General features: G+C 39.2%; 1 pseudogene; it reads right to left on the reverse strand.

Annotated features, from left to right (window-relative positions):
* Window positions 1-24,764: 24,764 nt before the first annotated feature.
* On the reverse strand, window positions 24,765-26,662 carry LOC113930519 (annotated as a pseudogene).
* Window positions 26,663-27,612: the final 950 nt, after the last annotated feature.

The raw sequence follows: 27,612 nt of genomic DNA on the forward strand, positions 1-27,612 counted from the left end.
TTTCATCTAGTTCACCATTAGAGCAACTAATTTTAAGTCTGCTACCAGAAGTAAATCTTTCAGTGTCCCAGTAGTTGAATTTCTGGAGTCCAACTACTGAAGCCAATATATTCAGGAAATTCTGGCAAGTGTTTGATGACTCTGGAGTGAAAGTGCTGTGTAATTTCATAGATATTAGTGGTTAACTTTGGTGCACAGGAGGGGCACATGATTCAGCCTGGAGTGAGGATAGAGAGTCATACTCAGTAGAAACTCACTGCTCTAGTTCCTTTAGGATACTGCCTTGTTTTTACTTGTTAGTTACTATGTACACACATGCATGTATGCACATCTGTACACACATATCAAACACCCATGCAGATACCAGAAACGTCTGAAGGGCCCATTTTATAGTGAGTCACAGCTATAAGGTTGTGCCAGAGTTGTTGACTAGGGTGCATAAATGCTTAAAATTCATTATTATGTCCAGATGCTTTGCACTGTACACTAGCAGGAAACAAAATGAAATGATCTGTACTTAGGAATTGTTAGGCAGTGACAGACTAGGCCTGATGTACCTCAAGGGCAAGGAAACACTGGGGATGAAAGAAAGCAGCACAAACCTTCTTAGGACTAGAATGGAGACCTTCCTTGCCATAGCTTACATTGTCCTTGCCCCTGAGAGTAGCCTTGTGGATTGTTTTTTGGTTGTTGTTTATAGAAATGTATTCAAATTAATAAAAGTTTCTTTGAATCTTATATTCTGTAAACATTTATTCAGCCTCTTCAAATAGTAAGATGACTGGGTGTGGCTGTCATAAATATCCTTGAAATCTCTAGGTTTACAGAAATTCCATTTTCATTTACCTGTACATGTATTCTTAATTTGTTGCTTAAAACTCCTTGTTTCAGGGGCAACTGGGTGGCTCAGTTGGTTAAGCGACTGCCTTCGGCTCAGCTCATGATCCTGGAGTCCCGGGATTGAGTCCCACATCGGGCTCCCTGCTCAGCTCCCTGATTCCGCGGGCAGATATGGGAGGATAAACAGCAGCAGGAGGGTGCCTGGCCATGGGGATCCTACACCACCAGTGAGCGACAGCCCTGCTAGGGCTGGGGCACAGACTCGCAGACTGGTAGCGGCGGGGAAAGGACTTTAGGGCAGCCCCTGGGGCGGAAACCTGGAGCGGTGGGGTCGTGCGAACTGGGAGCAGCTGGCGGTTTTAGAAGCACAAAGGACAGAGACGTGCTCTGACCTGGAGGCAGGACTGGGGGCGCTGCAGAGGGGCGCACAACCCAGGACTCAGCAGTTTATAGCAGCACGGACAGAAACAGAGACGGTGTGGCCTGGAGAGCTCACTGAAGAACAGACTGCGGTCTGTCTGCTCTGAGGCAGAGGGTTGGAAACGGTCTCTTCTGCTCTGACTCTTGGAAGAGACGCAGAAAGCCTCCAGGGAAAGCCGCCAGAGAACAAAAGCCCCCAAAACTGATTCCTGCTGAGCCCATCCCCTGCCACAGGGGGGCAGGGCAACTCCGCCCAAACAGAGTTGTTTGAGTAACAGCATGGCAGGCCCCTCCCCCAAAAGACAGGCTGAGAAAACAAGAGGCCAGCAACCCTAAGGTCCCAAGAAAACAGGTGCATCTTGCTTGGGTTCTGGTCAATAATTTGGACTCTATACATTCCCTCAAACACCCATCAACAGAATGACTAGGAGGAGGAACCCCCAAAATAGAAAAGACTCAGAGATTATGACTTATGCTGCAGATTTACAAATGGATGCAGATATAACCAAGATATCGGAGATGGAATTCAGGCTAGCAATTGTGAAGACAATGGCTAGAATGGAGAAATTAATTAATGGCAACATAAAGTCTCTAAAGGCAGAAATGAAAGCTGAATTGGCAGAACTAAAAAATGCTATCAATGAGATCCAATCCAATCTAGATAATCTAACAGCTAGGGTAACTGAGGCAGAAGAATGAATAAGCAACCGGGAAGACCATATAATAGATAACAAGGGAAAAGAGGAAGCCAGGGAAAAACAACTCAGAATCCATGAAAATAGAATCAGGGAAATAAGTGACACCATGAAGCGTTCCAATGTCAGAATAATTGGAATCCCGGAGGGAGTGGAGAGAGAGAGAGAGGACTAGAAGATGTATTTGAGCAAATCGTAGCTGAGAACTTCCCTAATCTGGGGAATGAAACAAACATTCGTGTCCTAGAGGCAGAGAAGACCCCTCCCAAGATCAAGGAAAACAGGTCAACACCCCGGCATGTAATAGTAAAACTTGCAAATCTTAGAACCAAGGAAACCATCTTAAGGGCAGTTAGGGGGAAGAGATTCCTTACGTACAGAGGGAGGAACATCAGAATAACATCAGACCTATCCACAGAGACCTGGCAAGCCAGAAAGGCCTGGCAAGACATATTCAGGGTACTAAATGAGAAGAACATGCAGCCAAGAATACTTTATCCTGCAAGGCTTTCATTTAGAATGGATGGAGAGATGCAGAGCCTCCATGACCGGCAGAAACTGAAAGAATATGTGACCACTAAGCCGACCTGCAAGAAATATTAAGGGGGGTTCTATAAAAGGAGAAAGACCCCAAGAGTGATATACAACAGAAATTTATAGGGACAATCTATAAAAACAAGGTCTTCACAGGCAACATGATGACAATTAATTCATATCTTTCAATAATCACTCTCAACGTGAATGGCCTAAATGCTCCCATAAAACGGCACAGGGTTGCAGATTGGATAAAAAGACAGGACCCATCCATATGCTGTCTACAAGAGACTCATTTTGAACCTAAAGATACATCCAGACTGAAAGTGAAGGGATGGAGATCCATCTTCCATGCCAGTGGACCTCAAAAGAAAGCTGGGGTAGCAATTCTTATATTAGACAAATTAGATTTTAAACTAAAGACTGTAGTTAGAGAACAGAAGGACACTATATCATTCTTAAAGGGTCTATCCAACAAGAAGATCTAATAATTGTAAATATCTATGCCCCCAACATGGGAGCAGCCATCTACACAAGCCAACTGTTAACCAAAATAAAGAGTCATATTGATAACAATATGTTAATTGTAAGAGACCTCAATACTCCACTCTCAGCAATGGACAGATCGTCTAAGCAGAAAATCAACAAGGAAACGAGAGCTCTGAATGATACATTGGACCAGATGGACCTCGTAGATATTTACAGAACATTCCACCCTAAAACAACAGAATACTCAAGCGCACATGGAACTTTCTCCAGAATAGACCACATTCTGGGTCAAAAATCGGGTCTCAACCGATACCAAAAGATTGAGATTATTCCCTGCATATTCTCAGACCACAATGCTTTAAAACTGGGACTCAATCAGAGGAAAAAATTTAGCAGAAATTCAAACACTTGGAAGCTAAAGACCACTCTGCTCAAGAATGTTTGGGTCAACCAGGAAATCAAAGAAGAACTTAAACAATTCATGGAAATCAATGAGAACAAAAACACATCAGTCCAAAACCTATGGGATACTGCAAAGGCAGTCCTAAGGGGGAAATACATAGCCATCCAAGCCTCACTCAAAAAAATAGAAAAATCCCGAATTCACCAACTAACTCCACACCTTAAAGAACTAAAGAAAAAGCAACAAATGATGCCTAAGCCACGCATTAGAAGAGAAATAAGTAAAATTAGAGCAGAGATCAATGAATTAGAAACCAGAAACACAGTAGATCAGATCAACGAAACTAGAAGTTGGTTCTTTGAAAAAATTAATAAGATCAATAAACCACTGGCTAGACTTAGCCAAAAGAAAAGAGAAAGGACCCAAATTAATACAATTATGAATGAAAGGGGAGAGATCACGACTAACACCAAGGAAATAGAAACAATTATTAGAAATTATTATCAACAACTATATGCCAATAAACTGAGCAATCTGGATGAAATGGAGACCTTCCTGGGAACCTATAAGCTGCCAAGACTGAAACAGGAAGAAATTGACAACCTGAATAGGCCAAGAACCAGTAATGAGATTGAAGCAGTGATCAAAAACCTCCCAAAAAACAAGAGTCCAGGGCCTGACGGATTCCCTGGGGAATTCTACCAAACATTCAAAGAAGAAATAATAGCTATTCTACTGAAACTATTTCAAAAAAAAAAAAAAAAAAGAAACAGAAGGAAAACTTCTAAACTCATTCTATGAGGCCAGCATTACCTTAATCCCCAAACCAGGCAAAGACCCCATCAAAAAGGAGAATTTCAGACTGATAGCCCTGATGAATATGGATTCCAAAATCCTCAACAAAATCCTAGCTAATAGGATCCAACAATACTTTAAAAGGATCATCCACCACGACCAAGTGGGATTTATCACCGGGATGCAAGGGTGGTTCAACATTTGCAAATCAATCAATGTGATAGAACACATTAATAAGAGAAGGGAGAAGAACCATATGGTCCTCTCAATTGATGCAGAAAAGGCATTTGACAAAATACAACATCCTTTCCTGATTAAAACTCTTCAGAGTATAGGGATAGAGGGAACATTCCTCAAGTTCATAAATTCCATCTATGAAAAACCCACAGCGAATATCATCCTCAATGGGGAAAAGCTGAGAGCCTTTCCCTTAAGACCAGGAACACGTCAAGGATGCCCACTCTCACCACTATTGTTCAACATAGTACTAGAAGTCCTAGCAACAGCAATCAGACAACAAAAAGAAATAAAAGTATTCAAATTGACAAAGAAGAAGTCAAACTCTCTCTTTTCGCAGACGACATGATACTTTATGTGGAAAACCCAAAAGACTCCACCCCCAAATTACTAGATCTCATACAGCAATTCGGTAATGTGGCAGGATACAAAATCAATGCACAGAAATCAGTTGCTTTCTTATACACTAACAATGCAACTGTAGAAAGAGAAATTAGAGAAACGATTCCATTTATAACAGCACCAAAAACCATAAGATACCTTGGAATAAACCTAACCAAAGAGGTAAAGGATCTATACTCTAGGAACTACAGAACACTCATAAAAGAAATTGAAGAAGACACAAAAAGATGGAAAAATATTCCATGCTCATGGATCACAAGAATAAACATTGTTAAAATGTCTATGCTACCCAGAGCAGTCTATACCTTCGATGCCATCCCGATCAAAATTCCAATGACATTTTTCAAAGTGTTGGAACAAACAATCCTAAAATTTGTATGGAATCAGAAAAGATCCCGAATCGTGAAAGAAATGTTGAAAAAGAAAAACAAAGCTGGGGGCATCACGTTGCCCGATTTCAAGCTATATTACAAAGCTGTGATCACCAAGACAGCATGATACTTGCACAAAAACAGACATATAGACCAATGGAACAGAATAGAGAACACAGATATGGACCCTCAACTCTATGGTCAAGTAATCTTTGACAAAGCAGGAAAATATGCAATGGAAAAAAACAGTCTCTTCAATAAATGGTGCTGGGAAAATTGGACAGCCACATGCAGAAGAATGAAACTTGACCATTCTCTAACACCATACACAAAGATAAACTCAAAGTGGATGAAAGACCTCAATGTGAGACAGGAATCCATCAAAATCCTAGAGGAGAACATAGGCAATAACCTCTTTGACATCGCCCACAGCAACTTCTTTCAAGATACATCTCCAAATGCTAGTGAAACAAAAGCAAAAATGAACTTTTGGGACTTCATCAAGATAAAAAGCTTCTGCACAGCAAAGGAAACAGTCAACAAAACAAAGAGGCAACCCACAGAATGGGAGAAGATATTTGCAAATGACACACAGATAAAGGGCTGGTATCCAAGATCTATAAAGAACTTCTCAAACTCAACACCCAAAAAACAAGTCAAAAAGTGGGCAGAAGATATGAAAAGACACTTCTCTGAAGAAGACATCCAAATGGCTAACAGACACATGAAAAAATGTTCATCATCATTAGCCATCAGGGAAATTCAAATCAAAACCACATTGAGATACCACCTTACACCAGTTAGATGGCAAAAATGGACAGGGAAAGAAACAAAAAATGTTGGAGAGGATGTGGAGAAAGGGGAACCCTCTTACACTGTTGGTGGGAATGCAAGTTGGTATAGTCACTTTGGAAAACAGTGTGGAGGTTCCTCAAAAATTTAAAAATAGAGCTACCCTATGACCCAGCAATTGCACTCCTGGGTATTTACCCCAAAGACACAGATGTAGTGAAAAGAAAGACCATATGCACCCCAATGTTCATAGCAGCAACGTCTGCAATAGCCACACTATGGAAAAAGCCGAGATGCCCTTCAACAGATGAATGGATAAGGATGTGGTCCATATATACAACGGAATATGACTCAGCCATCAGAAAGGATGAATACCCAGCTTTTACATCAACATGGATGGGAGTGGAGGAGATGATGCTAAGTGAAATAAGTCAAGCAGAGAAAGTCAATTATCATATAGTTTCACTTATTTGTGGAACATAAGGAATAGCATGGAGGACATTAGGAGAAGGAAGGGAAAAATGAAGGGGGGGAATTGGAGGGAAAGATGAACCATGAGAGACTATGGACTCTGAGAAACAAACAGGGTTTTAGAGGGGAGGGGGGTGGGCGATTGGTTAGCCCAGTGATGGATATTAAGGAGGGCACGTACTGCATTGAGCACTAGTTGTTATCTGAAAACAATGGATCGTGGATCACCACATCAAAAACTAATGATGTATTGGGCGCCTGGGTGGCTCAGTTGGTTAAGCAACTGCCTTCGGCTCAGGTCATGATCCTGGAGTCCCGGGATCGAGTCCCATATCGGACTCCCTGCTCAGCGGGGAGTCTGCTTCTTCCTCTGACCCTCCCCCCTCTCATGTTCTCTCTCTCTCTCTCATTCTCTCTCTCAAATAAATAAATAAAATCTTAAAAAAAAAAACTAATGATGTATTGTATGATGACTAACATAACATAATAAAATTAAAAATAAAAAAATAAAAAAATAAAGTTACCACTGGAAAAAAATAAAATAAAATGAAAAAAAAATACTTATGGCTTTCAAGCTGTCTTTGACCCTCCATGCTGTGTGATAATCTGAATTTTTCCTAGAGGACTCTCTTCTCCATTTCCCACAATAGCTTGTTGGAACCTCCACAAGCTTCCTTCCATCTTCTACTTCATCACTTCTACCTTCATTTTCAGTAATTGACTTCCCTACTATTCCAGAGAATAGAAGTCTTTCCCTTCTTTCTACAATCCTGTACACATTTGACCCATCACTAACTCCTTCCCTCCTGCCTCAGTGGAAAAGTATCTTCATTATGCCTAAGAAAAATCCTTCTACCTGTGCTCTGGGTTTCATTTCCTCCCATTTGCTCTAGACTCAAACCATTTGCTTTGTCTTGTTTTGTTTTTAATACCTCACTTCCGTTTCTATTGATTCTTATCCTATAAATATGTTCAAGTTTTTTCCCACTATGCTATCTCTTCTCTGGCATTCACTTTCTATCACAGTTCAGTCTTTTGAAAAATGTAGCAGTCACTAGGTATAATCTTCACTAAAGACCAGAAAAGGTCTATGAGAAGGACTTAGAGATTCAGGAACTAATATGTGTGGTCATGTATTTATGTTGAGGGACAGAATAAAAATGGATGTTAAGTAAGGATAGAGAAAGGAATAAAGGAAAACAATAAAAGTGGAAGGGCAGCAAAAAACCCAGCTGGAGTAAACTAGTAGTTACTGAAAGAAAAAGACAATGTGGGTTTGCTACATAAAACATCTTCAGAGCAGGAAAGGAGGTACACAGACTTAAGAAAATAAATACTACAGGTTTCCTGAAGATGGAGTCCAAGACACAGAAGTAGGAGGAACAGAGAAATGGGTAATTTCTCTGTATAAAATGGGTAATTCAGATTGATTAGACAGGAATGTCTATTTGTATCTTTTTCTCCATTAACTTTAACTCTTTCCTGTATCTGAACTTTTTCTTTTTTTTTCTGCCTCTGAGGAAGAAGCTGCCACCTGCCTTCCTGCCAGAGCTAATTACTGCATTTACATGGTTAGATGATTCTACTACTTCTTGATTTTTCAGGATTTTACTTCAGTAGTTATCCTCACTTCACATGCTTCAATTTTTACCCTGTATTTTTATTCCCCTCCCTCTTTCCCTTCCCTTCTATTTCCTTCCCTTCCCACTTTGCCTCCCACTCTCCTTGCCTTTCTTTCTCTTTCTCTAAATACACACATACACACATATGTACATATATGTACGTACATATGTGTGTATGTGTGTGTATCCTACTTTGTACCAAACTCCATTCCTTATGCCTACAATCACACAGAGGATTCTCCAGTTCTAAAAACATTCATCCCTTAATCTTGATAAATTCATGAGTTGTCTCATTTCTTACCTTCCCTTTATCACCAAGCTTCACTAAAGAGTAGTCTACAATTGCTGCCTTTACTTTCTCACACCTACCATCTAGTTTCTGTACCGTCCAGTCTAATGAAACATCTTATTTGAAGATTACTGATGACTTCCTAATTGTCAAACAATGCTTCTTAGAACTCATCCTCCTCCGTATCTTGGAAACATTTGGCATTGGTAAACACCCCCTTCCTTTAAATTCTTTATTTCTTTGGCTTCAATAATATTTCAATCTCTGGATTCTTCTTCTAACTCTCACAGGATACCTTTTCTCCTTAACTTGCTTCTTTCTCTCCCTACCCCATAAGTGTGGGTATTCTCCTTAGATACTCCTTCTGATTTTTTCTCTGACTTTGGGCTTGGTGATTTCACTCACCTCTACAGTTTTAACTATCCTTTCTATGTAGTAGACTTCCAGTTTTTATATGTATGTCCAACCTCTCAGCCCTGCATCTCCATGTATTTTATGAACAGCTAGATTTGGATGGCTTTCAAGCACCTTACATTCAATTATATCCAAAGCTGAGTCTTTTGACCAAAGCCAGCATGTCTCCTTCTTTCTTTCCTTTGTTAAGAGTTTTGCTCTCAGTCACCCAAATAAAACATCTGGATTTATCTTTGATTCGTTCATTCATTCTTTCAGTAAAGATTTGAGAATCTATTATGTTACCACCAGTTAAAAAACTTCCAATGGTTTACTCTTTACTATACAATAAAACTGAACTTAGGTTAACAATATGCTCTACAACATGCCCCCACCTTATCTTTCTTAATTTAGAACACTTGCAGCCTATCTTTCAGGCAATGGGAACTAGCCATTCTGAAAATGCACCCTATGACAAACATTTACACTTCGGTGCCTTTTTTTCTTGCCATTTGGAATATGATAATTTCGCATACAACATTTTGCTTATTAAAATCTTATTTATGCTTTTTGTGTGCCCCTGTTAGCCTTTGAAATCTTATTTAAAATCTTATATTTATTTATAAAATCTTATTTATTTATTCCAAAACTATCTCAAATTCATCTATCATATAAGTAATCCATATTTTTCTTACAAATAATTTGTCTGATTTCTCTGTCCACAACATACTGTTGCTTGCTTATAGTACTTGTCCATTATTTATATGCATGGCTTTGAGTTTTCCTTTATTGAAAAGGAAAAAGAGTCTACAACAGAGGGTTTTTGGTAAAATATCATCATGTAAATGTTTGGAAGATAGGAGATCTGAATTGGAAGACATGATAGAGGATATTAATTACGGAGAAGAATAGCTTGGATTTGTAAATTAAGGATGCAGTGTCCTTTCTTCATTCTTCATAAAGTAGAGTGGTTTTGGAATAGAGGGACATTTCAATTACATCTCAGAAAAGGGAATAAGGCCAGAGATAATTGGAAATTGACCAGTGAAGCTGAATACTTAGAAAATTGTGTGCAAAAATGTAGACTTGAAAGATTATTTGGAAGCATATGCTAGTACTGCAGTATGCTTACATAAAAGGGAAGTAATCCAGTAGGGTTGACAGGATTTATATGCGAGAGAGAGTAGAGGTCCGACATATAAAATGAAAGATAGCACTTTTTCTGATCATGCAATGGTAATAGCTGAAATTAATTTCTTAAAAGCTTGGAAATTTGGCAGAGGTAAATGGGAGATGAGCAAATTCCTATAAGTAAGAAAAAGCATTGAAAATGATGAGGAATGGTCAAGGAGAGAGAGAAACCCAGCTTTCATTTCAAGCTGTCAGAGAGGACTGGTACAGATGAAAAAATAGTTTGAGGAAAGCTCTCAAGGAAAGAAATGAAGCCAAATGCTTTGAAGAGAAAAATAGATATTTTCAATTTTAGAACAAACTAATGGAGAGCAGAGAAAAGGAATAAAGAAATTAGAACAGAAATAGGGTAATCAAAGAGCAAATGACAAATGCCTGCAGTAGATGAAGAGTCTGGGTGATATAGGGAAGAAGCAAAAGCAAGCAAGGCTACTGACATTTTCTCATGTGCAGGAAGGGAAGATGGTTGTCATGTGTTTGAGAGATTATAGACAGATAGGTTAAGGTGACTTGAAGTCAGTTGTAAGAGTCCTTTATGGAGCTGTAATGCAGGAATGGATATAAGCTAACACAGGGGCACACAAAATCAAGCAGGAAATGAAAGAGCGACTCAGCAACAGACTTCACAGCTCAAGTGTGAGTGACTCTCATGAACAAGATGTTGAGAAAATCTGAATCTGCTTCTGGTATGGATGTGGCATAGTGGAAAATCTACATGCTCTTGGGTCAGAGATAGTTTTAGGCCCACTTCTACCACTTACCAGCTGTGCAAACTTGGGAAAATCTCTCAGCTTCCAGATCCTTGAATTTCTCATCTGTAAAGTGACTTCACATTGTTGTGAAGCTCAAATGAGACAATATTTGTGAAAATATCTTAAGCAAAATTTAGATATTATTATTCTAAGAATTTTTCTGCATGAGCTGAGCAAATATTTGTTTGTGGTTTCCTTTTCCCCCCAGCTTTATTGAGATATAATGGACATGTAACCTTGTGTTCATTTATAGTTTATGACACTGATTTTATATATTGATATATTACAGAATGATTATATCTGTGGGTTTCTATAGTAGATAGAATAAGAAGGAAATCACCAATATGATAAAAAAAAAAGAGAGTGAATGATATATGAGCAAAGAAAAACTTAGAAACTGGAAGTCACTGACATTACATATATGTGTATTATATATATAAGCAGTTTTATATGTTATATATATAAGCAGTTTTGTACATATACATATTTTATCACAAGTTGCCAACGTCACTTTATTTTTCTTTTCAACATCCTGTTCTACAGCTTCCTTGGCCCTTTTTGCCCAGATGCCAAAGAGCAGGACATTGGCACATGCCATTCGAAGACTGGCAAATGCCTTGAAGTTCCTCTCCTCCTCTGTAATGACTTCTTACAGACATTCCATACGGGCATGACTGGTCCTGTCAGCTGAGTAGTCAATTTGAGTTCTTCATCAGAGCTGTCTCCCTTCTTGGGGGCCTAGGCTTCCTGGGAAAGAGGATGAGCTTGCAGCCGTACTACTTCAGCCACTTTATATTGGCCTGCAGCAATTCCGTGGACTTGTTCTGCCTTCTTGGATTCACTGAGATTCTAATGGTCCATGCCACCTTCTTGTGGAGGCCAGCCACCCATAACTTCCATGCTGAAGCCCCTGCCATCTTGCACTTTGGTGTGATACCTCACCATGGGGCACTTCAGGATGGGCTGGATGGGTCTGGATGCGGGTGCTCCAGGCCATGTGGTGTGCCTTGGCTTGCAAGCCTTGAGTTTGTGGATCTTCTCTGCTGGCTGGTTGAACCATGTGGCTATGCTGCTGCCAGTCCTTGTGGAAGTGGGGCTTCAGCATCATGCCATTTGGGCTGGGTGCCATGGTTGTGGCCTACAGGCCTCCTCCGAGGGAGAAAGGCCAGTAGGAAAACAATATGTGTATTTTTAAAGTTTTTATTTTAATCACCTAGTGCTCACCAGGACAAGTGCAGTCCTTAATCCCCATTACCTATTTCACCTATCCCCTCCCCCCTCCCCCCTGGTAACCATCAGTTTGTTCTCCATAGCTAAGTCTGTTTCTTCGTTTCCCTCTCTCATTTCCCCTTTGCTTGTTTGTTTGGTTTCTTAAATTTCACATATGAGTGAAATCCTATGGTATTTGTCTTTCTCTGACTGACTTATTTCACTTAGCATAATACACATTCTAGCTCCATCCACGTTGCTGCACAGGGCAAGATTTCATTCTTTTTTATGGATGAATTATATATATATATCTTCTTTGTCCATTCATCTATCGATGGACACTTGGGCTGCTTCCATATCTTGGCTATTGTAAATAATGCTACCATAAACATATACCTTTGAATTAGTATTTTGTATTCTTGGGTAAACACCTAGTAGTGCAATTGCTGGATCATAAGGTCGTTCTATTTTTAACTTTTTGAGGAACCTCCATACTGTTTTCCACAGTGGCTGCACCAGTTTGCATTCCCACCAACAGTACAAGATGGTTCCCATATCCCCACATCCTTGCCAACACCTGTGTTTTGATTTTAGCCATTTTGGCATGTGTGAGGTGATATCTTATTGCAGTTTTAATTTGCATTTCCCTGATGATGAGTAATGTTGAGCATCTTTTCTTAGGATTACTCATTTTTAAGGTGCTGAGTTTGGTAAGTTCTTTATGTATTTTGGATATTAATCCTTTATTGGATATGTCATTTGCAAATATCTTCTCCCATTCAGTAGGTTGATTGTTTTGATTTTTGTTGATTGTTTCCTTTGCTGTGAGGAAACTTTTTATTTTGATGTAGTCTCAATAGTTTATTTTTGCTTTTGTTTCCCTTGCCTCAGGGTACCTATCTAGAAAAAAGTTGCTGTGGAGAATGTCAGAGAAATTACTGCCTGTGCTCTCTTCTAGGACTTTTTATGGTTTCAGGTCTCATATTTAGGTCTTTAGTCCATTTTGAATTTATTTTTGTGTATAGTATAAGTAAAGTGTGCCAGTTTTATTCTTTTGCCTATTGCTGTCCAGTTTTCCAGCACTATTTGTTGAAAAGACTCTCTTTTTTCCTTTGGATATTCTTTCCTGCTTTGTCAAAGATTAATTGACCATATAATTATGGGTTTATTTCTGGATTTTCTATTCTGTTCTATTGACCCACATGTCTATTTTTGTTACAGTATCGTACTGTTTTGATTACTATAGCTTTGTATTATAATTTGAAGTCCAGAACTGTGACGCCTCCAGCTTTGCTTTTCTTTTTCAAGATTGCTTTGTCTATTTGGGGTCTTTAGTGGATCCATACAAATTTTAGAATTGTTTGTTCTAGCTGTGAAAAATGCTGTTAGTATTTTGATAGGATTGCATTAAATGTGTAGATTGCTTTGGGTAGACATTTTAGCAATATTTGTTCTTCCACTCCACCAGCATGGAATATCTTGCCATTTCTTTGTGTCATCTTCAATTTCTTTCATCAGTGTTTTATAGTTTTTAGAGTACAGGTCTTTCACCTCTTTGGTTAGGTTTATTCCTAGTATCTTATTTTTGGTGCAATTGTAAATGGGATTGTTTACTTTTTTCTTTTTTTTGTTTGTTTTGTTTGTTTGTTTGTTTTTATTATGTTATGTTAATCACCATACATTACATCATTAGTTTTTGATGTAGTGTTCCATGATTCATTGTTTGCATATAACACCCAGTGCTCCATTCAATACGTGCCCTCTTCAATACCCATCACCAGGCTAAAGCATCCCCCCACCCCCCTCCCTCTAGAACCCTCAGTTTGTTTCTCAGGGTCCATAGTTTCTCATGGTTCATCTCCCCCTCCAATATCCCCCCCTTCATTTTTCCCTTCCTACTACATTCTTTTTTTTTTTAACATATACTGTATTATTTGTTTCAGAGGTACAAGTCTGTGATTCAACAGTCTTACACAATTCACAGTGCTCACCATAGCACATACCCTCCCCAGTGTCTATCACCAGCCACCCCATGCCTCCCACCCCCCACCACTCCAACAACCCTCAGTTTGTTTCCTGAGATTAAGAATTTCTCATATCAGTGAGATCATATGATACATGTCTTTCTCTGATTGACTTATTTCACTCAGCATAATACCCTCTAGTTCCATCCACGTCATTGCAAATGACAAGATTTCATTCCTTTTCGTGGCTGTATAATATTCCATTGTGTGTGTGTGTGTGTGTGTGTGTGTGTGTGTGTGTGTGTGTGTGTGTGTACCACATTTTCTTTATCCATTCATCTGTCAATGCACATCTTCACTCTTTTCATAATTTGGCTATTGTGGACATTGCTGCCTTAAACACTGGGGTGCACATACACCTTTGGGTCCCTACATTTGTATTTTTGGGGTAAAATACCCAGTAGTGCAATTGCTGGGTCATAGGGGAGCTCTATTTTCAACTGTTTGAGGAACCTCCATACTGTTTTCCAGAGTGGCTGCACCAGCTTGCACTCCCACCAAAAGTGTAGGAGGGTTCCCCTTTCTCCACATCCCCGTCAACATCCATCGTTACCTGACTTGTTAATGTCAGCCATTCTGACTGGTGAGAGGTGATATCTCATTGAGGTTTTGATTTGGATTTCCCTGATGCTGAGCAATGTTGAGCACTTTTTCATGTGTCTGTTGGCCATTTGGATGTCTTCTTTGGAAACATGTCTCTTCATGCCTTCTGCCCATTTTTTAATTCGATCATTTGTTCTTTGGGTGTTGAGTTTGATAAGTTCTTTATAGATTTTGGATACTAGCCCTTTATCTGATATGTCATTTGCAAATATCTTCTCCCATTCTGTCAGTTGTCTTTTGGGTTTGTTGACTGCTTTGTTTGCTGTGCAAAAGCTTTTTATCTTGGTGAAGTCCCAATAGTTCATTTTTGCCCTTGCTTCCCTTGCCTTTGGCGATGTTTCTAGGAAGAAGTTGCTGCGGCTGAGGTCGAAGAGGTTGCTGCCTGTGTTCCCCTTGAGGATTTTGATGGACTCCTGTCTCACATTTAGGTCTCTCAACCATTTTGAGTCTATTTTTGTATGTGGTGTAAGGAAATGGTCCAGTTTCATTCTTCTGCATGTGGCTGTCCAATTTTCCCAGCACCATTTGTTGAAGAGACTGTCTTTTTTCCATTGGACATACTTTCCTGCTTTGTTGAAGATGAGTTGACCATAGAGTTGAGGGTCCATTCCTGGACTATTCTATTCCATTGATGTATGTGTCTATTTTTGTGCCAGTACCATACTTTCTTGATGATGACAGCTTTGTAATAGAGCTTGAAGTCTGGAATTGTGATGCCACCAGCTTTGCTTTTCTTTTTCAACATTTCTCTGGCTATTTGGGGTCTTTTCTGTTTCCATACACATTTTAGGATTCTTTGTTTCATTTCTTTGAAAAAAGTGGATGGTATTTTGATAGAGATTGCATTAAATGTGTAGATTGCTCTAGGTAGCATTGACATGTTCACAATGTTTGTTCTTCCAATCCATGAGCATGGAACGCTTTTCCATTTCTTTGTGTCTTCCTCAATTTCTTTCATGAGTATTTTATAGTTTTCTGAGTACAGATTCTTTGCCTCTTTGGTCAGATTTATTCCTATGTATCTTATGATTCTGGGTGCAATTGTAAATGGGATCAACTCCTTCATTTTCTTCTGTCTTGTTGTTGGTGTATAGGAATGCCACTGATTTCTGTGCATTGATTTTATATCCTACCACTTTACTGAATTCCTGTATGAGTTCTAGCAGTTTGGGGTGGAGTCTTTTGGGTTTTCCACCTAAAGTATCATATCATCTGCAAAGAGTGAGAGTGTGACTCCTTCTTTGCTGATTCAGATGCCTTTTATTTTTTTTGTTGTCTGATTGCTGTGGCTAGGACTTCTAGTACTATTTTGAATAGCAGTGGTGATAGTGGACATCCCTGCCATGTTCCTGACCTTAGGGGGAAAGCTCTCAGTTTTTCCCCATTGAGAATGATATTCGCTGTGGGTTTTTCATAGATGGCTTTTATGATATTGAGGTATGTACCCTCTATCCCTATACTCTGAAGAGTTTTGATGAAGAAAGATGCTGTACTTTGTCAAATGCTTTTTCTGCATCTATTGAGAGGATCGTACGGTTCTTGTTCTTTCCTTTATTAATGTATGGTATCACATTGATCAATTTGCAGATGTTGAACCAACCTTGCAGCCCAGGGATAAATCCCACTTGTCGTGGTAAATAATCCTTTTAATGTACTGTTGGATTGTATTGGCTAGTATTTTGGTGAGAATTTTTGCATCCATGTTCATCAGGGATATTGGTCTATAATTCTCCGTTTTGATGCGGTCTTTGTCTGGTTTTGGGATCAAGGTAATGCGGGCCTCATAAAATGAGTTTGGAAGTTTTCCTCCCATTTCGATTTTTTGGAACAGTTTCAGAAGAATAGGTATTAATTCTTCTTTAAATGTTTGGTAGAATTCCCCTGGGAAGCCATCTGGCCCTGGGCTCTTGTTTGTTGGGAGATTTTTGATGAGTGCTTCAGTTTCCTTAGTGGTTATAGGTCTGTTCAGGTTTTCTATTTCCTCCTGGTTCAGTTTTGGTAGTTGATACATCTCTAGGAATGCATCCATTTCTTCCAGATTATCTAATTTGCTGGCATAGAGTTGCTCATAATATCTTCTAATAATTGTTTGTGTTTCTTTAGTGTTGGTTGTGATCTCTCCTCTTTCATTCATTTTATTTATTTGGGTCCTTTCTCTTTTCTTTTTGATAAGTCTGGCCAGGGCTTTGTCAATCTTATTGATTCTTTCAAAGAACCAGCTCCTAGTTTCGTTGATCTGTTCTACTGTTCTTTTGGTTTCTGTTTCATTGATTTCTGCTCTGATCTTTATTATATCTCTTCTCCTGCTGGGTTTAGGCTTTATTGCCTGTTCTTTCTCCAGCTCCTTTAGGTGTAGGGTTAGGTTGTGTATTTGAGACCTTTCTTGTTTCTTGAGAAAGGCTTGTATTGCTATACACTTTGCTTTAGGACTGCCTTTGCTGCATCCCAAAGATTTTGAACAGTTGTGTTCTCATTTTCATTTGTTTCCATGAATTTTTTAAATTCTTCTTTAATTTCCTGGTTCACCCATTCATTCTTTAGTAGGATGCTCTTTAGCCTCCATGTATTTGAGTTCTTTTCGACTTTCCTCTTGTGATTGAGTTCTAATTTCAAATCATTGTGGTCCGAAAATATGCAGGGAATGATCCCAATCTTTTGGTACCAGTTGAGACCTGATTTGTTACCTAGGATGTGATCTATTCTGGATAATGTTCCATAAGCACTAGAGAAGAATGTATATTCTGTTGCTTTGGGATGGAATGTTCTGAATATATCTGTGAAGTCCATGTGGTCCAGTGTGTCATTTAAAGTCTTTATTTCCTTGTTGATCTTTTGCTTAGATGATCTGTCCATTTCAGTCAGGGGGGTGTTAAAGTCTCCCACTATTGTTGTATTGTTGTCGATGTGTTTTTTTTTGCTTTTGTTATTAATTGGCTTATGTAATTGGCTGCTCCCATGTTAGGGGCATAGATATTTACAATTGTTAGATCTTCTTGTTGTGTAGACCCTTTACGTATGATATAGTGTCTTTCCTCATCTCTTATTATAGTCTTTGGCTTAAAATCTAATTTGTCTGTTATAAGGATTCCCACCCCAGCTTTCTTTTGGTGTCCATTAGCATGGTAAATGGTTTTCCACCCCCTCACTTTCAATCTGGGGGTGTCTTTGGGTCTAAAATGAATCTCTTGCAGACAGCATATCGATGGGTCTTGTTTTTTAATCCAATCTGATAGCCTGTGTCTTTTGATTGGGGCATTTAGCCCATTTACATTCAGGGTAACTATTGAAAGATATGAATTTAGTGCCATTGTATTACCTGTAAGGTGACTGTTACTTTTTATTGTCCCTGTTCCTTTCTGATCTATGTTACTTTTAGGCTCTCTCTTTGCTTAGAGGACCCCTTTCAGTATTTCATGTAGGGCTGGTTTTGTGTTTGAAATTTCTTAAGTGTTTGTTTGTTCTGGAAGCTTTTTATCTCTCCTTCTATTTTCAATGACAGCCTAGCTGGATATAGTAGTCTTGGCTGCATATTTTTCTCATTTAGTGCTCTGAAGATATCATGCCAGTCCTTTCTGGCCTGCCAGGTCTCTGTGGATAGGTCTATTGCCAATCTAATATTTCTACCATTGTAGTTTACAGATCTCTTGTCCCGAGCTGCTTTCAGGATTTTCTCTTTGTCTCTAAGACTCAGAAGTTTTCTTGTTAGATGTCGGGGTGTTGACCTTTTTTTAATTGATTTTGAGGGTGGGTTCTCTGTGCCTTCTGGATTTTGATGCCTGTTTCCTTCCCCACATTAGGGAAGTTCTCTGCTATAATTTGCTCCAATATACCCTTTGCCCCCCTCTCTCTTTCCTCTTCTTCTGGGATCCCAATTATTCTAATATTGTTTAGTCTTATGATGTCACTTATCTCTCAAATTCTGCCCTCGTGATCCAGTAGTTGTTTATCTCTCTTTTTCTCAGCTTCTTTATTTTCCATCATTTGGTCTTTTTTTTATCACTAATTCTGTCTTCTGCCTCATTTTTCCTATCAGTTATAGCCTCCCTTTTTGATTGCACCTCATTAATAGCCTTTTTGATTTCTACTTGGTTAGATTTTAGTTCTTTTATTTCTCCAGAAAGGTTTTCTCTAATATCTTCCACACTTTTTTAAAGCCCAGCTAGTATCTTTATAATCGTCATTCTCAAATCTAGTTCTGACATCTTACTAATGTCCATATTGATTGGTCCCTGGCAGTCGGTACTGCCTCTTGTTCTTTTTTTTGAGGTGATTTTTCCATCTTGTCATTTTGTCCAGCGGAGAATAGATGAATGAGAGAGCAAAATGCTAACAGGGTAAAAAAGACCCCAGAAATACATACACTAAACAAATCAGAAGAGACCTGAAACTGGGGGAAAAGAAAGGGAAAGAAAGAAAAAAGAAAAAAGAAGAAGATAAAAAAAAGAATATGATCAAATATGATCAGGCTGGTGCATAGATCAGTGCCACACACTAGATTTTGGGTGTATTTTGGTCTGTTAGAAGAAACTGCCTACCAAAATTTTAAAGAAAGAAAAGCTTATATATGTACAAAAATAAGGGTAAATATGATGAAGGGATGGAATATGAATGTAAAGATGAAAATTATAAAGGTTTTTTAAAAGGAATTGATAAAATAAGAAGTTGGGTGAAACAAGAAAGAAGAGAAATTAAAAAAAAAGGGGGGAGAGAATGTGATCAGGCAGGAGACTAGAACAAAGCCATACACTTGAGATTTAGGGTATATTTTGGTCTGTTAGAAGAAAGTGTATCCTAAAATTTTAAAGAGAGGGGCGCCTGGGTGGCTCAATCGTTAGGCGTCTGCCTTCAGCTCGGGTCATGGTCCCGGGGTCCTGGGATCGAGCCCCACATCGGGCTCTCTGCTCAGCAGGAGGCCTGCTTCTCCCTCTCCCATTCCCCCTGCTTGTGTCCCCTCTCTCGCTGTGTCTCTGTCTGTCAAATAAATAAAATCTTTAAAAAAAAATTTTAAAGAGAGAACAACTTACATATATATACCAAAAATAAGGTTAACTAATATGAAGGGATAGAATATGACTCGAAAAATGAAAAATGAAAAGGGTTTTTAAAGAAGGGATTGATAAGATGTTGGTTGAAAAAGGGAAAAAGAACAATTCAAAAAAATAAAGAAAAAGAAAATTAAGAAAATTAACTTTGAAAGATAAAGAATCGGGGGGAAAAAAGCCATGAATTCTATGTGCAGTATTCCCCTAGTGCTGGAGTTCTGCCATTCTCATTGATGGTAAACTTGGTCTTGGCTGGCTGTTCTTGCTCATCTTCTTGGGGAGGGGCCTGTTGCTGTGGTTCTCCAATGTCTTTGCTGGAGGTGGAACTGCCCCACCCTTGCTGGGTCCGGGCTAAGTAATCCACTCAGGTTTGCTCTTGGTTTGCCCTCGGGAGCTTTTGTTCCCTGCAAGCTTTCCGTACAGCTTTGGAGGACTAGAGTGAAAATGGCGGCCTCCCAATCTCCCCGCCCTGGAGAAGCTGAGAACTTGGGGCCCCGCTCCTCAGTGCGCCCCCAGAGAAAAGCAGTCAATCATTCCCGTCTCCCCAATCTCCAGCCTCACTCCATGCTCACCCGGCCTGTGACCGAGCGTTTCTATCTCTGGCACCTGACCCCGTGTGGAGTCTCCAAACCCAGCAGATCCCTGCGGTGCGCTCCCGTGCCACTCCTCCTGGGGGAGGAAGGGGAGTCTCCCCAGCTCTGCCGCTTGTTGGGTCCCTGCTGGAGGACCAGTGGCCCGACTGTGCCGCGTATCACAGTTTATGGCAACCCCGAGCTGAGAGCCTGCTCCTCAGCTCCGTCTCTGCAGCCAGCTTCCCTGCTCCGATACCTGGGAGCTCTGCCGCACTCAGGCACCCCCGGTGTTTCTGTGACCCCGAGGGTCCCGAGACCACACTGTCCCACGAGGGTTCCACCCCCCGTTTAGCCACTGGAGCAACGTCCTTCAGCGGAGCTGACTTCTAAAAGTTCCGATTTTGTGCTCCGCGGCTCTATCACTTGCCAGAAGTGGCCAACGGAGGCCCCCTCCCCCGCCGTCTAACCTCCCAAATATCGCCTTGGATTAATTTCTCCGCACATCCTACCTTCCAGAAAGTGATCGCTTTTCTGTTCAGAGAGTTGCTGCTATTCTTTTCTTCGATCTCCTCTTTAGTTCATAGGTGTTCAGAATGGTTTGATCCCTATCTAGCTGAATTCCTGGGACCAGGTGAAATTTAGGTCTCCTACTCCTCTGCCATCTTCAGGATTGTTTTCTTAATTTCTTTTTCTGTGGCTTCATTATTGGTGTATAGAAATGCAACAGATTTCTGTAGAATGATTTTGTATCCTGTGACTTTGCTGAATTTGTTTATCAGTTCTAGCAGTTTTTTGGTGGAGTCTTTCAGATTTTCTATATATAGTATTATGTTATCTGCAAATGGTGTAAATTTTACTTCTTCCTCGCTGATTTGGATGCGTTTTATTTCTTTTCTTTTCTTTTCTTTTTAGAGAGAAAGAGCATGTGTGTGTGGGGTGGAGGAGGGGCAGAGGGAGAGAGAGAGAATCCTAAGCACCCTCCACAGCCAGCACAGAGCCAAACATGGGGCTTGATCCTACAGTCCTGAGACCATGACCTGAGCCAACTTCAAGAATCGGTGCTCAAGCAGTTGAGCCACCCAGTCTTCCCAATCTTTTATTTCTTTTCGTTGTCTGATTGCTGTGGCTAGAACTTCTAGTACTATGTTGAATAACAATATTTTTTAGAAAAATTTTAAGGCTCATAATGGTACTATTCATGATACATGAAATGCAACAGTATGTCTAAAGGAGTAACAGGTGATGAGTGAACTTCAGAAAGCATGAAAGGAACACTACATCAAAAACTAATGATGTATGGTGACTAACATAACATAATAAAATAAAATTAAAATTAAAAAAACGAATGTACTCTATGGTGACTAACATAACATAATAATAAAAAAAAGAAATCATGAAAGGAGCCAGAAAACATTCATTATATTTAAATAAACATTAAATAAACATTATATTTAAATAAACAAAGTACAATTTTATATACCACATAAAGTTATACTGGGTCAGAGAACGGGGTTGTCATACATGAATAAAACATAACTATGTGACTCTAGACCCGACTCTCTCTATATCTCTATGTGCTCATTGAATGTTGAAAAGAAGTGAATGATGTTCCGGATGAGATCACCCAACTTTTGAGGCCCTTTATTGTATCTGTGCTAAAGACCCTGCTTCTGAGAAAATACACATTGAATGTAAATGAAATTGCATGTAAAAATGAAAAAGGAAGGAGTACTCTAATGACCCAAGTTTCTTCCAAATCCTTATTGCTAAATCCTTAGTTCAGTTCTGCATTACGTCTCAGATTATTAATAGCCTCCCAATTGACTCTATGTCCAATCTTACACCTCTTCAATCAATATTATACCTTTGTTGTAAAAGTGAGCTCTTAAAAAATACAATTCTGAACATGTTACTGATCTGCTCAAAAAATCTTTAATAGTTGCCCACCACCTATAGAAAGGCTCAGCAAACTTTTTTCTGTAAAGGGCCAGATAGTAAATATTTTAGGCTTTCCAGGCTATACACAGTCTTTGTAAAATAGGCTTCTTAGTTGTTTTTCTTACATTAGTTAACAATTTAAAAACCAATCTTAGCTCATGGGCTGTACAAACAAAGAGCTGGATTTGGCCCTTCAGGCCATAGTTTGTTGACCTGTAGAGTAAATAAAGTGCTAGCTCCTTAATATAGCATAGCAGTCTCCCCATAATCTGGCCTACTGCTTTCTTCTCAAGTTTTATATATTGCCAAAACACTTCCCACACCTTCTGCTGTGGGAATTAAATTGTTGGCAGTATCTGGAAGTACACCAAGCTGAGTTTTGTACCTCTGTACTTGCTCATATTGCATCCACTAAAATTGTCCTTCTTTATCCAACTGGCAGGCTACTCCTCTCTCAAGACTCTACTAAAGGTGTCATCTCTTCTATTAAATATTTCCTGACTGCCCATTTAGAATTGGTCTTTGTAACCTGTACAAATATGGATCACAGTATCTACAGCACTTCAGTGTGCTTATTTACTCCCCAACTCCAATGTGAGTCTCTCAAAGGCAGAAAAAGACATACTTGGATTTGTATCTCTAACATACAATAGCCATTTAGTAAATGTTTGTTAAATGAATGGCCCCAGGCATTGTGTTAGCGAGTCATCCGACACTAGCAACAACATAAAGAGAAATGAAGAGAGATCGGCAGCCCTCTGAATTGTGCATGACCCACACACAGAAGCAAGCTATTACTTTTGTTGTCTCTAGAGAAGCTCCCTGATTCCCACTCTTACATCTTGTGGAGATTTCCCCATACACTCATCAGGGCATGAGGGTGGTTACACAGAAAGGTTATGGAGACCTTTCCTTGAAGCAGTAATGCCATCTAATAGTGCCTGTGTTTTTAGAATCCATATGTGGACTCAAAAGCTATCTTCCAATAAACATACTTTAAAAAATGTTCCTAGGGATTTTAGTATTATTAGTGATAGAATGGTGACCTAAATACGTGTTAGTGAGCTGCCTTTGGAATGTAGCTACTCTGTCTCAGTGGGGAAAACGTGCTCTGAGTTCCAAGCTGATGACTTATGAGTTAACTTTTGCACATAACTCATTCCTAAGTTTGGGGCTGTCTCTACTTAAAATATATCAAGCATAGGTCAGAGGAACTGGAATAGGAGTCAACCAGATTAAAAGTAAAGCCATAAAAGTGAGAGCCAAAGAGAAATATGATATAACTGTGTTTCTAAAACTAGAAAATGGGGTAGTGAGGCTCCTTGTTGTACACTCTGGAGAGGACAATGTATAAAGGAAATTGACTTTGAAAAACAAATTATAGGAGTATTTGGGAACATTCAGAAAATTGCAATAATATCTTAGCAATTTATAAAAAATTGCTATTCAATAAATAGCAATTTATTGAATTCTTACTATGTGCCAGGAACCACTCTAAGAATTTTTTTTCTTTTTTTATTATGTTCAGTTAGCCAGGATATAGTACATCATTAATTTTTGATGTAGTGTTCAGTGATTCATTAGTTGCATATAACACCCAGTGCTCATCACAACACGTACCCTCCTTACTACCCATCACCTGGGACGCCTGGGTGGCTCAGTCATTAAGCGTCTGCCTTCAGCTCAGGTCATGATCCCAGGGTACTGGGATCAAGCCCCGCATCGTGCTCCCTGCTCAGTGGGTAGCCTGCTTCTCCCTCTCCTCCCCCTGCTTGTGTTCCCTCTCTCACTGTGTCTCTCTCTGTCAAAGAAATAAATCAAATCTTAAAAAAAGAAACTTTAAAAAAAATAAATAAAATAAAATTTACAAAAAAAAATACCCATCACCTGCCTACCCCATTCTCCCACCCCTTTCCCTCTGTAACCCTCAGTTTGTTTTCCGGAGTCCAGAGTCTCCCATGGTTTGTCTCACTCTCTGATTTTTTTCCTGTTCAGTTTTCCCTCGCTTCCCCTGTGGTCCTCCATGCTATTGCTTATGTTCCACATATGAGTGAAACCATATGATAATTGTCTTTCTCTGCTTGACTTATTTCACTTAGCATAATCCCCTCCAGTTCCATCTATGTCGATGCAAATGGTGGGTATTCATCCTTTCTGATGGCTGAGTAATATTCCATTGTATATATGTACCACATCTTCTTTATCCATTTATCTGTTGAAGGGCATCTCGGCTCCTTCCACAGTTTGGCTATTGTGGACATTGCTGCTATGAACATTGGGGTGCATGTGCCCCTTCTTTTCGCTACATCTGTATCTTTGGGGTAAATATCTAGTAGTGCAATTTCTGGGTCATAGGGTAGCTCTATTTTTAATGTCTTGAGGAACCTCCATACTGTTTTCTAGAGTGGCTGTACCAGCTTGCATTCCCACCAACAGTAGCGAGGATGTGGAGAAAGGGGAACTACTCTAAGAATTTTATATAAATTATCAATCACACACACACACACACACACACACACACACACACACACACGCACGCACACAGAGAGAGAATGATTTCTTTACCCCTACCAGGGGCAAATGGAGTGTGAAGCCTACTCCCTGATTATTATAATTTTCTGCCCAAAGATTTTATACACACACACACACACACACACACACACACACACACACAAAATGATCAACCTTCAGAAAGTAAAGAAAGAGGTCAAGGATAGAAAATAGTGTGACCAGATATTCATCTACCCAAGAAAAGAGTGTAGGAGGAAAGAAAACCTTAGAAGCAATACATAACTACCTTCTCAATGTGTTATGACAGAAAAATTCCAGAGTCAGTCAAAGATGAGAAAAAGAGTCAACAAATTACCATAATACAAAGTGTACAATACATGTTGGCTGCCAACAATAGAAAGTGCATATAGCATCTTATTAAATGGGGAAGAAGGAGAAAAATAATCACAGTCTTTGGCCATGAAGACTCTTGGGTAGAGCAGAAATGTTAAAGCTCATGAATGTGTATGAGAAGTGGGAGTAGAAATGGCCAGAGGGTCGCTAAAGCACATCAAAAAAGAGAAGGCAGAGAAAAAGGAGAAGGCAAAAGAATAACAATTTCAGTTTAGACATTTTTGTAAGAAATTGATGTGATGGAAATTTAATATTTGTAGAAGCAATGCTGGTTGGGAAAAGATTTATTAATATGTATAATATGCAAACTACTTTAAAATAAGAAATTGTAAGTATAAACTAGAATAACTTATTTAAAAATGCTTTTTAAAGGATAAAGTGCTTTATACATACAAAAGATACTACTTGCCATGAGAGGTTATCACCTAAATATGGGAATTAAGGGGTTATTTGTCCATTAGGTTCAAATTGGGGTAGACACCTACAAAATGTGATATGAGGAGCAAATGCTACACAATGATTGTATAACTAGTGTGCTATATATGAATTTTATCCACTTTGTGTGGCAAGAAAGATGTTTGGTCACAAAAATCTTTCTCTTTATTCCTCAGAAAAGAACCTGTCCCTGATGGACTCCTATAGCTGTAGCATTCACCTTTGCCTATCTCCTACTATTATTCTCTCTCTCAACTATTTTGGGCACATTCATGGCTTTAGGTCATAATGTGACTTGACAAAATGTTAACATTTATAGTAAATTTGTTAAAGAGTGTCTAGTAGTGACCTTGTAGAATGTTCACCTAGATTTTTGATGTTGTTTGTTTTAAAAAACATAAATTGAAATTTTATGGGCCAAGTTTTCATTGTTTTTCCTGCACATTGTAAAGAGAGCCAATAGGATTTTTCGTTTTCTTTGGCTAACTTCCTAAGTGTAGCTTTTACATCCTTGTTTCTCAGGGTGTAAATGAGGGGAATTAACATGGGAGTAACAGCTCCATAAAATATTGAGAAGAATTTGTATTCTTCCTGAGATTCCTTTGACTGAAGTTTCAGGTACATGTAGATGGCTATACCATTTAATATGGTGACCACAGTTAGCTGGGGTCCACAGGTAGAGAAAGCTTTGAGCCTGGACTGAACAGAGTGGATCCTCAGCATGATAACCACAATGTGCAAGTAGGAAATGAGGACGAAAGTTAAAGGCAGGGGCAGTGTGAATATATTGACAACCAGACCCAGACTCAGACTGACAGGAGTGTCAGAGCAGACGAGCTTCTGCAGGGCCTGAATCTCAAAGGTGAAATGGTTGATGATATTCTGTCCACAATAACAATCAGGTCTTGCAATGATTGGTAAGACTACTCCTAAAATGGCACTGGCCCAGGTTCCCAAGGCCAACTGTATTCAAACCTGATTATTCATAATGGTGGTGTAATGCAGGGGATTGGAGATTGCAACAAACCTGTCACAAACCATGACAGCAAGGAAAAGATATTCTGTCTTCCCTGGATAGAGGGATGTGGTCATCTGGGCATAACAGCTGGTATAGAAAATGATGCAGAAGTCCCTGAAGCATTGGGCCAAGACATATGGTTCCTAGATGGTGGAGTAACAGATACCAAGGAAGGATAAATTACTGAGGAAAAAAATACATGAGGATATTGAGAATCCCATCTGAATATAACAATAAAGCTGTTCCCAAATATTGTGTTAAGGTAGAAAAACAGCAGTCCCAAGAAGGCACTCTGGATTGGAGGCTGTTGGGAAAATTCAGTGGGCAGTCACCTCAGTGGCATTGTCTCTAGACTGCCCGTTTAGTCATCTCAAGTACTGGGAAAGACAACAAAATGTAATGTCACCTATGTTAGGAAGTAAGAGGAATAGCATCTTAGTAGCCTGTTAGAGTTCATGTTCTAGACTTCTGATTAATTATTGTGTGTCATTTGTTTTACTGGGTTAGACTCAGCAGCTCAAGTATCCAATGATGAAAATACAGGTTCTCTTTGCTTTTCTATCTTGTAGAAAATTATAAGTTTAAGTTGTTTGGACTGTGTTAGATCCCACTAGAGGTACTTAATACCTGATCAAGTAAGACAGTCATTAACATTGAGTTAAACAAAATTATTTTGCTCATAAAGGGGCATTACTAGATGATTGACTTTATTCTTGACAAAAAAAGAGGCAAATATGCTACATCTCCCCACCAAACATGCTTATTTATAGACAGCTTTATGGAAGTCGGTTCACCAATTACAAGCAATAATTTTTAACTTTAAGCTCAGTGATCCAATTGTGAATGCTTGAAATACTTATTTACTTTTCAACTCTTTTTTTTGCTTCTTCTATGTCATATTAAAACCACATACGGATGGCAAATTAGAAAGTGTTTATGTAGGTAAAGCAATCAGTCAATTCAATGGAAAAACACCACCAGACAAAATGACATGAAATAAATGAAGCGACTTGTGGATTTACGAAAATCTCACTCTTTGTTCAGTTGTTCTGACATCTGTCTTCAATGACAGAAGCATACTATATGCAGATCCTACCATCTCCATATAATTTCAAACAAGAGCTTAAAGAATGATGGGAAAATTTTATTAGATAAAGGATTTTATGAAGAC

This window comes from Zalophus californianus, chromosome X (genome assembly GCF_009762305.2).
Source record: "Zalophus californianus isolate mZalCal1 chromosome X, mZalCal1.pri.v2, whole genome shotgun sequence".
Classification (NCBI taxonomy): domain Eukaryota; kingdom Metazoa; phylum Chordata; class Mammalia; order Carnivora; family Otariidae; genus Zalophus; species Zalophus californianus.